Consider the following 11,798-nt stretch of genomic DNA (forward strand, 5'->3'; position numbering starts at 1 on the left):
CGGCGCAAGCGGGGCCCGCAGGGCAGCCGCAGACCCCCGGGCCGCCCGCCCTGCGCAGCCGCCTCTGGGGGCTCCCTTCAGGGCGGGCTCCCGGCGGTGGGTGGGCACAGGCCGAGGGTCGCTGCCTCAGGCCGCGGCCCTGTCGCCCCTCGGTACCGGCGCCCCAGCACGAAGCCCGACTTTAGCGATCGCGGTCCCAGTGGTGTTTTTGCTAAGCCGCGAGGCCGGACAGGCAGTCTCACACCATGGTGTTTCAGCATCTTCCCCCCCGCTACAGGATCGCTCCAGAAATGGAGGTCGAAGGCTCCCAAAACCAAAAGGCTGAAGATAGCTCTCACTCTGTACATAAATACAYGCAGGCATAGTGAGGAACAAAATGCTTTGGAAGGAAAGAAGTCATGTTATGGTGGATTTCCCCCCCACCCATCCTGGCAGCCTATTCTGAAGGTGATAATTTGTACTGGGAATGATTATAAAAGTCCAGCTAGCTGTCAGTGGGAGCTGCTGGCTTTAGGCTTGTCACAGCAGTAAAACAGAAGGTGAGGCAATGGCCAGACCTGAGAAGTTCTCAGACTTCCTTCTTTCAGTGACTGTGCCCCACTTTGGATRGTATCTCAAAAATGTAAGAAACCATTAAATAAAGGGTAAAATCCTCAGTTAGTCTTATGAGCCAACCCAACAAGAACGAATGAATACAGTTGAAAGATACCATTACCCTTCAAGGTGGTTCAAAGTTATTAACGGGCACCTGCAGCAATCATTATTGAGTGTTTTTTAATTTTTTGGGAGGAGGAAGCACGCCAAACATCTGCCCTCAGATTTTGGATTTGCATGAGGGTGAGATGTTGGACAGGAGCCTATAGCTAATTAAAACATAATGCCAAATAATAAAGAGGTAATTGAGAAACCAAAGGTCAAAAGGAACAAACGGAGCCTTCTGATAATAGGGTCATTATTTAAGCTCCTTTCAGCATTACCATGATCATTCAGTTTGTGCGGTCACTTATTTTCAGTAAACACTGGGCTCTTTTACTTTCTGGTTTCTGAGATTTTTTCCAGAATTTCCTAGATTCAAGCATGCTCTTGATTATAAGCGCAACCTTGAGGGCTAGAAATGTCCTACTTAAAGGGAAATTGGGATAACATTGGGCTCCTAAAACTTTGGCCTTTACTAAAGACAACAGCCAATGTTGAAATTCAGCAGCAATATCGCAAGTACTGGCAACACTACTCACTGGACTGTCAATAATTAAATGCCATTTTTCTTCTAACCAGTTCTTTCTATAAAGATTTATTCAGTCTTTGAACAGCTCTTCCTGGCAATGCGATTTCCCTCGGGTGACTGCATAGGGGTGCATTTGTGTGTAAAGGGCTGTGCAGGACCTGTGTGAGCACAAAGGCAGTTTTGGCAGCATTCTCAACATCCTAAGGAAACACGTAGCCTYTCTCTTCTGCTGTTTTACTGTTTTKCATTGCTTCTGCCAGTTAATCATCAAAAGTAATTAGATATAGAACCTAAGGTGGAGTCTACCTATTGCTTTGGCAGGCTGCCAGGTACTTCTCACTTGAAATCTTATGTTCCCCTCCCAGAGGCATACGTTTAAAAAAAAAAAAAAAGAAAAAGAAAAAAAAAGAAAGTAGTAATATGCAGATCTGCATTAGAGTTTTCATACTGTAGTATTTTGAAAAGTTTGCAGTTACTTCCAGCACACTTTGCATTTGGCTGAAGAGGACTGCCAAAAGTCTGCTGTCGTCCTCCTGAAGCACAGACTCATCTTTAACTGCTGACACTCAGGCAGGCCTCTGTACTGGCAGTTCACTGAAAAGTATGTTTCAATATTCCAGCAAGGCTAATACTGAAACTGTAAAGCACTAAACTATTTCTTTTAAAYTGTTTGTGTTTGTGCTCGCTTCCCACCTAACTTTTTTGTCTGTGATTGACAAAGGCTGAATGAATGATTGAACTCTCAGAAGAAAGTTGCCCAGCAGCTTATAAATTGCAAGCTATCGCTGTTTTGTTTTTTTCAATCTCATCATGATCAAGCYGGCATAAATCCTCACTACGTTGTTTCATGAAAGGCTGTGCAACAGCACAATTTATAAGCAACTGAGCAAGCAGTCCATTAATAAAAGGAATGTTTCCTCTGTAACTTTGGACAGTCTGTGCCAGGTATGGCTAAATGTCAGGAAGATAAGGAATGTCCTACATTCTGCTTTCTAGATCAATTGCATTGCACAAACAAACATGCTATCTTCAAAGAAACAAAGTAAACCTGGCCAGAACAGGACACATTGGGCTGTACAGCCATGCATCATAATATCTTGGTGACCAACATGAAGAGTGTCTGGTCTTACAAGACTTTAAACTTAGCTTTGACATGGACCTTTTCTGGTGATTGTTCTGATGACTGTTGACTTTCCCCAAACTACTGTCACATTGTACTTTAACTTTGACTTTGTTCCACACTGTTCTACTATGGCTTGGGGTTGAGCACTCTTTTATCTTGTGCCTTTCTACCTGAAGAATGCMTTTATGAGCATTCCTGGGAAAAAAGCCTGCTAGAAGCATCATCATACTCAGGCTGGACTTCACATCAAATAATACTCACATTCTGCAGCTGCAGGATCATTCTCTGCATCTGACAGTGCTTTGCACCCTAGTCTGTATCTTACTACTTTCAGTAGCTAATAGTTAATTACAAATCCTGAGCATYATTCATTAAACTATTCAGAATTAGTGGGGGACCCTGGCTTTTCTCCTTCAAATCCAACAGATTAAAGATCTCAGTGTATACAGGAAAAAGAGCCTGGTAGTCCAAACTAGTTCTTTCAGTACGCTTTCCCACACAAACATTGCAGCTGCGCAGGGCCTGATCTATCCCCTCAGCAGTCTGCACCCGCAGCCTTACTTTGAATTCATGTCCAGTCTCAGCTGCTTCTAGGCACTGGCACTGCTGCTCGGTTGGGCTGAAGTAGAGGCATGCTTCATGCTGCCCACAGGCAAAAGTCAATGTATTGTCTGCCTACACGAGCTCCAAATTGTTGAAGACAATCTCTGTTTTCCCTTGGCCAAGATCCCATCAGAAACAATGGAGCCAGCTCCCTTGTTTACAGCTCAGCTATTACGTGTAGAGCACACACCTGGAACACCAGACATTTCAGGGACAGTAACGCTTAGCTTCCTCACATGACAACTGGAGAGGTCATTTTAAGTGTGCAAAATAATCTGAGCTTCTCTGATGAATATTTGCAAAGATATACATAAGATTATTAAGTCAAAGAACTGGTTGACAGAGCTCAGGATACACCTAGATGGAGAAAAAAAAAACAACACCAAGGCTCTGTTTGCACACACCTCAGAGTGCTGGGTGTTGCGGTGGCAGAAAGAGCGAGCCCCAGACAGGGGCCGAGGGTAACCAGCTGTTAGTTTGGGAGCTCAGGATCGTTTCTGAAGAGGACATGACACATGCGTACAGCAAGTTTGCGCAGACAGAGCCGTGCATAGCACCGTGCAGCAAGAGCACCTGGAGGTAGCACAGACTTTGCACTAGAGCTAGGATAAGCTGTTAAAAAGGGAAAGTTTCCATGACTGCTAAATCCACTTTAATATAATTCATCCTGACTCTACCTGGGCCCTTCTTGTACATGATCTATCCAAATTATGGCAGTGATCTGACTGCTGGCTGAAAACATGACTTTTAAACAGATACTGGACAATATTTGCAGAAAGCAAATTCTGAACTCATAAAAATGGAAGCCAGATTTGTGCTGATATTGTCAGGGAGTGAAAACACAGCACGTGACTTCTGCGTCAAGCTAGACCTTCAGCGTGTGGACTCCCTTGGTGTGAGCAGGGCTCACTGCAGCTGGACAAGTTAGAGGGTTCAGAGATGCACAATGCCTCATTTATCATCTGCAGAAATGGTTCAGGAAGTACCTGACAGGGACACATGTAGGAAGTCTCTCAGTTGATAAGATTATTTGTGAAAGGGAAGAAATGGAGCAAAGTAACAGCCTGATTTGTCTACAGTTCAGAACTGAGTGCTCTCAGCTCATTTTCTGCARAGCAACTATCCCTGGGAAGTGGCAAGGGCAGGAAAATCTTCTGAAAGTCCAAGCATGATCTTAGTCCTGCTCCACTTGAGTTACTGCATCACCATTGCTTTAGGGAACATTACATACTAGCAGCTGTCTCAAACCCTGCTTTTAACTGGAACTTCCTCTCTTGCTTTAAAATGCTTTTTTCTTCCAYGTTAGTTTAGACCGTTGTGGCTAGAACAACCATAGCTCTGAAAGCTGAACAGAAAGAAACACAAACTTTGGTCCAAATCCAGTCAGCAAGAGATAGCTAAATATGCCTCAAACATTACATGGACAAAAATACAGTAATTTTTTTTTTTTTTTGGAAGCTCAAAGTCCCATATTACATGCACAAAAATACAGTAACTCTTTTTCAAAGCTCAAAGTCCCATAAACAAGATAAAAATGTGCAGCCAGTCAAAGATTTGTTATGGAGAATTTCCATCCCACCCACAAGCTTCAGTGTACTCCAACTCACAGACATTATGTAAACACAAAAGCAACCCCAAACTTGGCTCCAAGGCAGATCATGTGGCTGGAAATTTGACACTGATCTCAACTGTGAGTTTTGAAAGCTGTTTGCTAAAAACATCTGGGCTCCGCTTGTTCTGTAAGATAGCCTAGAAATGGAATCCTGACTGGCTCCAAACTCCTCCTCTAGCTCCTCTGGTAAAACATTGTGCAATTTTTTCAGTCATTTCTTTTAGGTGCCCRATTTCTGCATCAGGGAAACTCAGGTTTCAGTAGGTTTCACTGAGTACTTACACACAGCGCAGACTGCAAAAGGCTGGATTACGGGGAACTGCTAGTTCCCGGAAAMATCCTAAATCAGAAACACAAAGGGTGTTTGAAGTCACTCAACAGAACTTGCTTCAAAGACAATAAAACAGTAAGCTGTTTTGTTATAGAAAAAAGTTCCAAAGACAACAAAAATGCAACAGTCTGTACTACAGGATTTTGTAAGCAAAACCCATTTTGGACAGACAAACATTTTCTAAGTTGTGTCTTCACAGTTTTCTCTCTCTCCAGAACATTTTAGCACACAGGCAGTTCAAACTAAATGCCCCAGGAGACTGCAGTTCTATAATTCGCTCAGAATACTCTTTTAATCTAATTTTTCTCCTTTGGAATGCCTCAAAAAAAAGTGCTTAGAGGCAAGAGAGTGAATAAGACCAATGTTAGTAATACAACAATGCTGTTKGCTACACATGGCCAGAAGCAAAATTTGGTGAATTTACTAGCATGTATCAGCCCCATTTAACCTAATTTTAAGACTGACTCCGCGATTCATGATTCAGAAGCTCTGCATTTGATTCTGATGACAGCCCGTGCACTAGGTGGGCATACTCTAGCTTTCATGAGACGTTGCAGATTTGCCAAGCTGCAAAAGCCACAGTTAGTCTAAGGCTGACATTCCTCCACAGCTCAACACGTCACAGTCCGCAGCATTTGCTATATTATCATCCTCTTGTAGCAGCGTGTTCCATTTTTTCCTTCTCTCAGTATTACAAAGTCTTTAAAAACAAAGCAGGGGGTTCATTCCCCCTCCCTGTTATGTCCTACTTAATAACTTTTTCTTCAAATACTRAAAAGCTGGGGGAAAAAAAAACCTGTAAATAAAACTACACAGCTAAAGCCAGCAACCACAGGGAAATTCCTCAATGCACCAAAAATCATCTCCTTCCTGGTATGAGTTCCCCTGCAAGACACTGGTAAGTACTGAAGTCCTCATGAATGATCAGGCAGCTTTCATTTTGAGTAGGATGCACACATTAAACATCCTTTTTTAAAGACAAAGTTTTGTTTGGGAATTTGTCAAAGAGACAAACTTTAATCGTCCCTCAGGATATCAGCTGAGGCTGTCAGTTCATTTTGTGAAGATGCGTGACGGTGAGTCTTGGGCACACAAGCTGGAATTGGCATGCCAACAGCACGTCACCCAGGCCCCCGGTGCAACACAGGGAGCTCACGCGCTCCCAGTGTGCCGTAAATGTCCACCAGACGTAAGTGGTGGCACCGCACTTGGGCAGCAAGGGACAGAGGCTTATGGGGGAAGCAAGGTTGGAGCTCAGCAGATCAGGCCACCCCGCTGGCACAGATGTGAGCTGCAGCCATGCAGCTCTGTATCCCATGATCATGCCCCCAAACTGGGCTATCCTCCTGCCTAAGCACGMGCCTGTTTGTAATTAGTGTTTATCCCCGAAATGTCATTTTGACGGTTTGCATAGCATCAAGTTTGAATAGACGTTAATATGGCATTAAGCCTTCTAGAGTAGGTGTTGTTTGTTTTTATATGCAGCCACCCAAAAAGTGGCAGGCGGGTGAATGCTTTCAAGCATGATCAAAAGAAACAAGCTTTTACACGGAACTAGCAGTTAAGCACCAGCTTAAAGAACATGCACCGRCCCGATAAAACATGATAAAACATCGGCTCCACCACAAAAACAAGCAYCAGCCCATGTCATGATCTCTCTCCGGCAGGATTTGCTGACAGAGGGCCCTTCGAGACTGCTGCTCTTGTTCAGGTCTCTCCAGGAACTCATTTCATGGCTTTTTTAGAGGAAGTGAGGAGATTAGGTCTTTTTAGTGGGGCTTAGAATGGCTGGAGGGATTTTCTTTACTGAGGTGAGGCAGAGGTTGGCAAGAGCAAGTGGGAAGCAGAGGGAGTTTTCTCAATCTGTGGGCAAAGCTGGTTCCTGCTATGCTGTAAAGGGACATTGAAAACACCCATGCCTTCGTCTGCTGTTTATACAGTGGAGACACAGCCACAGCTCCGCACACATACCCACTAGTATACCTTTTGCGCTACATATCAATTCCTCCTAAGCTGTGTCCAGCCCTTCAACRCCAGGATAAAAATATTTAAAACAAACGAAGGGGCTCTGGGTGGATCTGCTCCTGCCTGGGACAACAAGGAGTGGCCGGCCAGTGATGAAACGCAGCGCATCTGCCTTCACAAAGTCAGCTCTGTATGACCACGGGCATGGAGGCAGCTCCTTCCCCAAGCCAGACGCAAATCTGGGGGAAGGGACCAGCTCCCTGTGCCATAATCACTTCTGCCCCACTTTCTGAACAAGCTGGGCAACAAGGGAGCCAAGGCCTCAGAAACTGGTTTGCTCTTTTTAAACTTAGTCTAGCAGTCCAGATTAGTCATTTGTGGAAAAAAAATCAATAAAATTGGACCAAGAGAGCAAAGATGCAAATTAGAGTTTCTGAGCAAAGCTTGCAACTGCACTGGGATTTTCAGTCGGCCTGGGAAGCGAATTAATCCACGTCTTGAAGACAAGCACCTGATTCACTGAAAGATATAACTCCAGGCTGTCAAAAACCAATAGCCAAGTTCTCCACTTCTTCCCTGTCCTTACATGCACAAGTTGTTTTAATATTTAAACTAGCTCCAGTTTTCTAGTTGCGGGAGAAACCACATCTCACTCACTAGTGAAATTACTGAAAAGTGCTTGGCAGCTGCTGCTCCAGCAGGGCCTCATCCCTGCCCCAGGCATTAGCCAGGAATCTCCTTCACCCTGGCTGCTGCCACCTCCATCTCACAGGGGKACATGTGCCACCTCCATTAAGCCAGCACCGCAGCTCCCCAGCTCACAGGGACACCCCGAGAGTACACCGATTCTTCAGCCACTTTAGTGAGGCATTCAGCATCCCTCCAATCTCTCCTCATGGCTTGTCAGCCCATGGGGATGACAAAAGATGCAGTGAAAGGCCTGTTTCAAGCACCAAAGGACAGCTGACCAGTGCAACGTGCAATCTAAAAGGCTGGTTTTCTTCCAGCTTGAATAGAAGGAAAACCGTAGGCAGTTCCCACAGCAAAGTAGCTACAGTCATCCTGCAAAATCTGAGGGGAAAAGGGCCTGAAGCAGTCAGTCTTTAGAGGCTAATGTTACTGTAAGCAGAAAACCACAGAATTCGCCCTCTTCCATCCAGAGACTTTGCAAGTCATTTGGCCCTTCTTTTGCCTGTTGTTATTTACCCAAGAGCAGGTTCCCARGCACAGGCATGTCACTGAGGCTGGCTGAACTCAGTCCATGCTTGTACATCACATTTAGTGACGAAAGAATAAGTATTGGGTCATCCTCCAATGCCCACTGGGGACAACAGCCAGATGCCAGCAGACTCTAGTTCAGTCAAGACCTGACCTGTCTTTAACTATGTAGGATCAGATGCAAGGGCCATGCAAACCAACAGAAGTCTCTTTTCATTAACTTTGGCAGATGTTGCACTAGGCCCACAGATAGTGACATTTCAGCAATCAATAAAATAGTTCCAGAACCAGCCACCTGGTCCATGCAGCCAGCTAGATAACATGGAAGAGCAGTTACAGGGGTATGTGCCTCTGTAAAAAGGAGCATGCAAACTCCTTAGCAATCATGTCCAGCCATTTCAGACCTTAGCACTAGCTGCGCTGACAGACACTCTGCAGGAAAAAGTAGGAAGAATCATTAAACCCAGGCAGACCACTAGCCTCTTAAATCTTGACCATCAGTTAATGTTGCTCCATGTTTATGGTCAGCATGCTGGAAAGATTTTCCAGCTGATTCATCAGCCTCCTGTGGTAGCAACTGATGGCAGTCTGGCAAGGCGCTCAGACTCTTCTACAATAGCCGTCAGCCTCATTTGGGGTTTAAGGCGGCTATTGATATGCTCTGCCTGCCCTAAGGAATCAGTCCCTCCCTTTGGTTGCTCTATGTCATGAGGAGGCCTGCTCAGTCATGCGTGGCTGCACTGCCCAAAACCTGTCTAAATGGGCAATGATGACTGAGACTGAAACCAGTTAAATCAGGAACTTTCCAGTCAGACAAGAAAAAAGATTTCCGCTCCTCACTTTTTTAATACAGGCTGGACTCCTCGCCTTTGTTTGATGTTCTTAGTTGTTTCTGAAAGCCATTATGGAGCGATAGGACCTGCAGGACAGCAGTAGGCTCGGAGTAAAGTCACACCACGTGGCTGAAGGCTTTCACAGCTTGGAGTTGTCAAAATGGAGAGGTCACGCTCCTTCCTCCCCACCTTATTTGCCTCTTCTCCCTGTCCCCAGCCACCTTGCTTACCACACGCTAGCTTCGGTGTTCATCAGGGCCTCTGCAAGCCAGTTCAGCTCATGAATGTAAACTGGAACAGGAAGAGTCAAGCATTTTCGGCCAGTTTCCGGAGCTGCCTTGGCTGACGATCAGCTCTAATGAGCTCCAGAGACAGGGGCAGGGTGGGAGGCAGGGTCCAGAGCAGGACAGGACTGCAGGCTGTCAGATCAGCTCAGCCATAAACAGGCAGCTTTGTCCTCAAGATCTGTTAACTGTGGAGTAAATGCAATGGTGTCAATAGCACACTGCTACGCTGCCCTGACTTAGTGCTCTTAGCTGAAGGAGAGCRTACTGCCAGCGTATAAACAGAAAAGTATTTACAGCTCCATCCACAAGGCCTGCAGGAGCAAGCGTCCCATGCTGTGGCTATTGCTCATATGCTGGAGCCGAGCCACGGCAGTGTGATGCGAAGCCCTCCTCACCTGCTTCAGGGCAAAGGCAGTTGCTTTCCTTGAGCCCTTTCCTTCAGGGCTGATTCAAGTTATGCCTTCATGCCCTGGGGTGAAGGAGCACTGGCCAAGCTCAGCAGCAGTGTGAAGCGAGAATGGGGGAGACAGAAGGGAACGGCTTCAAGTGCCACTGCCGGATCCTTGAGAGCTAGCTTACCCCCTCCCCGAAACCGGAGTGCACTTCTTCACATCTGGTGTGGCCAAGACACTTTGTTCCCGTAACTGCACCGGCATTCAAGCTGGGGTATATATCCAGTGCCTAATTTGCTCCATGAAACTTCCTGTTTAGACAAGTCCTCTGACTTGCTGCTGGCTGTCATGCTGCCCCAGAACACCTCTGCAAACGGACTGAACAGTTTCCAGTGTGTGTGGCCCAAGAAAAGGAAAAAAACAACAACAAAACAGGAGGCAGCCACAGCCTTGTTTGTAAGGGTCATTGAAGGCAGGTCTGTGATACGCGCTCAAGGCAGCAAGGCACAGAGCACGCTGCCGTACCGTGATTAGGACTGTCAGCGCATGGGGTAGCTGTAAATGAGCCCTGCGGCTGYGTTACCAAGCCTGCGCAGAGCAGGGATGACATGGGTGGAAGGCTCAGGAACCAAGAGGAGAAAAAAAATGAGAACCTTTACTTCAAAGCCTGAGGAGTTAGCACCACAGAAAGCTGCTCCCCAGCCCACATGTTGAAAGCTCTGCCACACCACGGAGACAGCTCACAGCCAGCCACTCCTCAGACACGCACCCGTGCTGAACAGCGATGGCTGAACACTGCAGCAGGGAACAAAACAGGGTGGGAGATCTTCCCATACAGGACACCTCTTGCCTGCCCTGCAGGGATCTGGTCACAGAGGTACCCACTGCAGACTTGCATGCTGCGCACATCTCTCCGCCAAGAACGGAGCTGGCCTCCCCATCTCTCTCATGAAAAGCCCTTCACAACGGTATTTCCAATGTGTAACAACAGAATAAGTATCCTTCCCTGGGCCTGAGTGRCTTTCCTGGGAACCCCACCCTTGCCCACTGAACACCTAGGATTTGGCCAAGACACCAGGAGACTAAGCAGTGAAAATGTTTCAAGCAGCCCCAAAATGGAAGCTGCTGTATTAAGTTYTCTTACGAAGCATTTCTCCAGTCAGGAGGTGCACGTTGAGCAACACRCTGACATCAGCTGAAATAACAGGATGGTGAGGAGTGACTCAGACACTAAACCATGCGGGCATTACTTCGGACACCACATAAGACATAAGTTCTCCCATTGAGAAGAAAAATAAGCCCAAATTGCAGCATTGTTACTTAATCCAGGAAACTCCGTCAGTAAAGTCAGCTGTAGAAACTGGCTCAGCATGACCATACAAAAAAGCTACCAGACCTTTTACTGGAATTCACAAGCAATTGCGTACCTGGCCATAAAGAGGTTTAACTTGCAGTGAAGATTCTGCCTGACATAGGAAATTCCTACTTCCTTCCCCAGCACTAAGACTCCCATCTCGCTAAAGCAGAGMCTTACCCAAGAAGACTGCTCTGCCTCGTCCAGTTCCTTGTCTAGCAAGGAGTGTACGACCCAACCCRCGCTCACTCCTTTTCCCCAAGTGCCACGCTTTCTGGAGCAAAGCTCAAACAGATTTGTCATCAAAACYTTGTGCCTGTTTAACTTCCACTCTCTTATCACACACTTCTTAGATCAGGCAGCTCATATCAGAGAAGGAAAAGGCTGTTTCACTGCCCTGTTACAAAACAATTTGGGATTCAAGARACCTCATGAGCCAAAAACACCTGTCTGCATTTTACCAACATTYTCTCTACCACTTTTCTAGCTACTTTATTTGCTCAGCAGCTTTTTAAGAGAAGCCTGTGTTAGACTGCAGATCTTCTCTGCGCTCTTCATCTTTTCACATGCCTCGATGTCACTSCCTCCCTGTAAAGTTGAACTTCTCAAGATGAACAGGGCAGACCAGAGCTGTCAGCCTGGTAAGAGGAAGAAGAGCATCTACTTCCAGTGTTTGCCACTGAAAATCCTCCTCCTTTGCACCCTCAGCTTACTCCTGCCTGCAAGGCTCTGTGTCATCACAAACTTCCGCAGGTGGGAAGGGTTCAGTATCTTCTTGCTGTACTCTAGACGCCAGAAAGGCAGCTTGATCCATAAGTGGCTCAGTAAGGGAGAAAAGAGTACTTCCTAAGGAAC

The sequence above is a fragment of the Apteryx rowi genome, unplaced genomic scaffold, assembly GCF_003343035.1.
Source record: "Apteryx rowi isolate R43461 unplaced genomic scaffold, aptRow1 scaffold_897, whole genome shotgun sequence".
NCBI classification, from domain to species: Eukaryota; Metazoa; Chordata; class Aves; order Apterygiformes; family Apterygidae; genus Apteryx; species Apteryx rowi.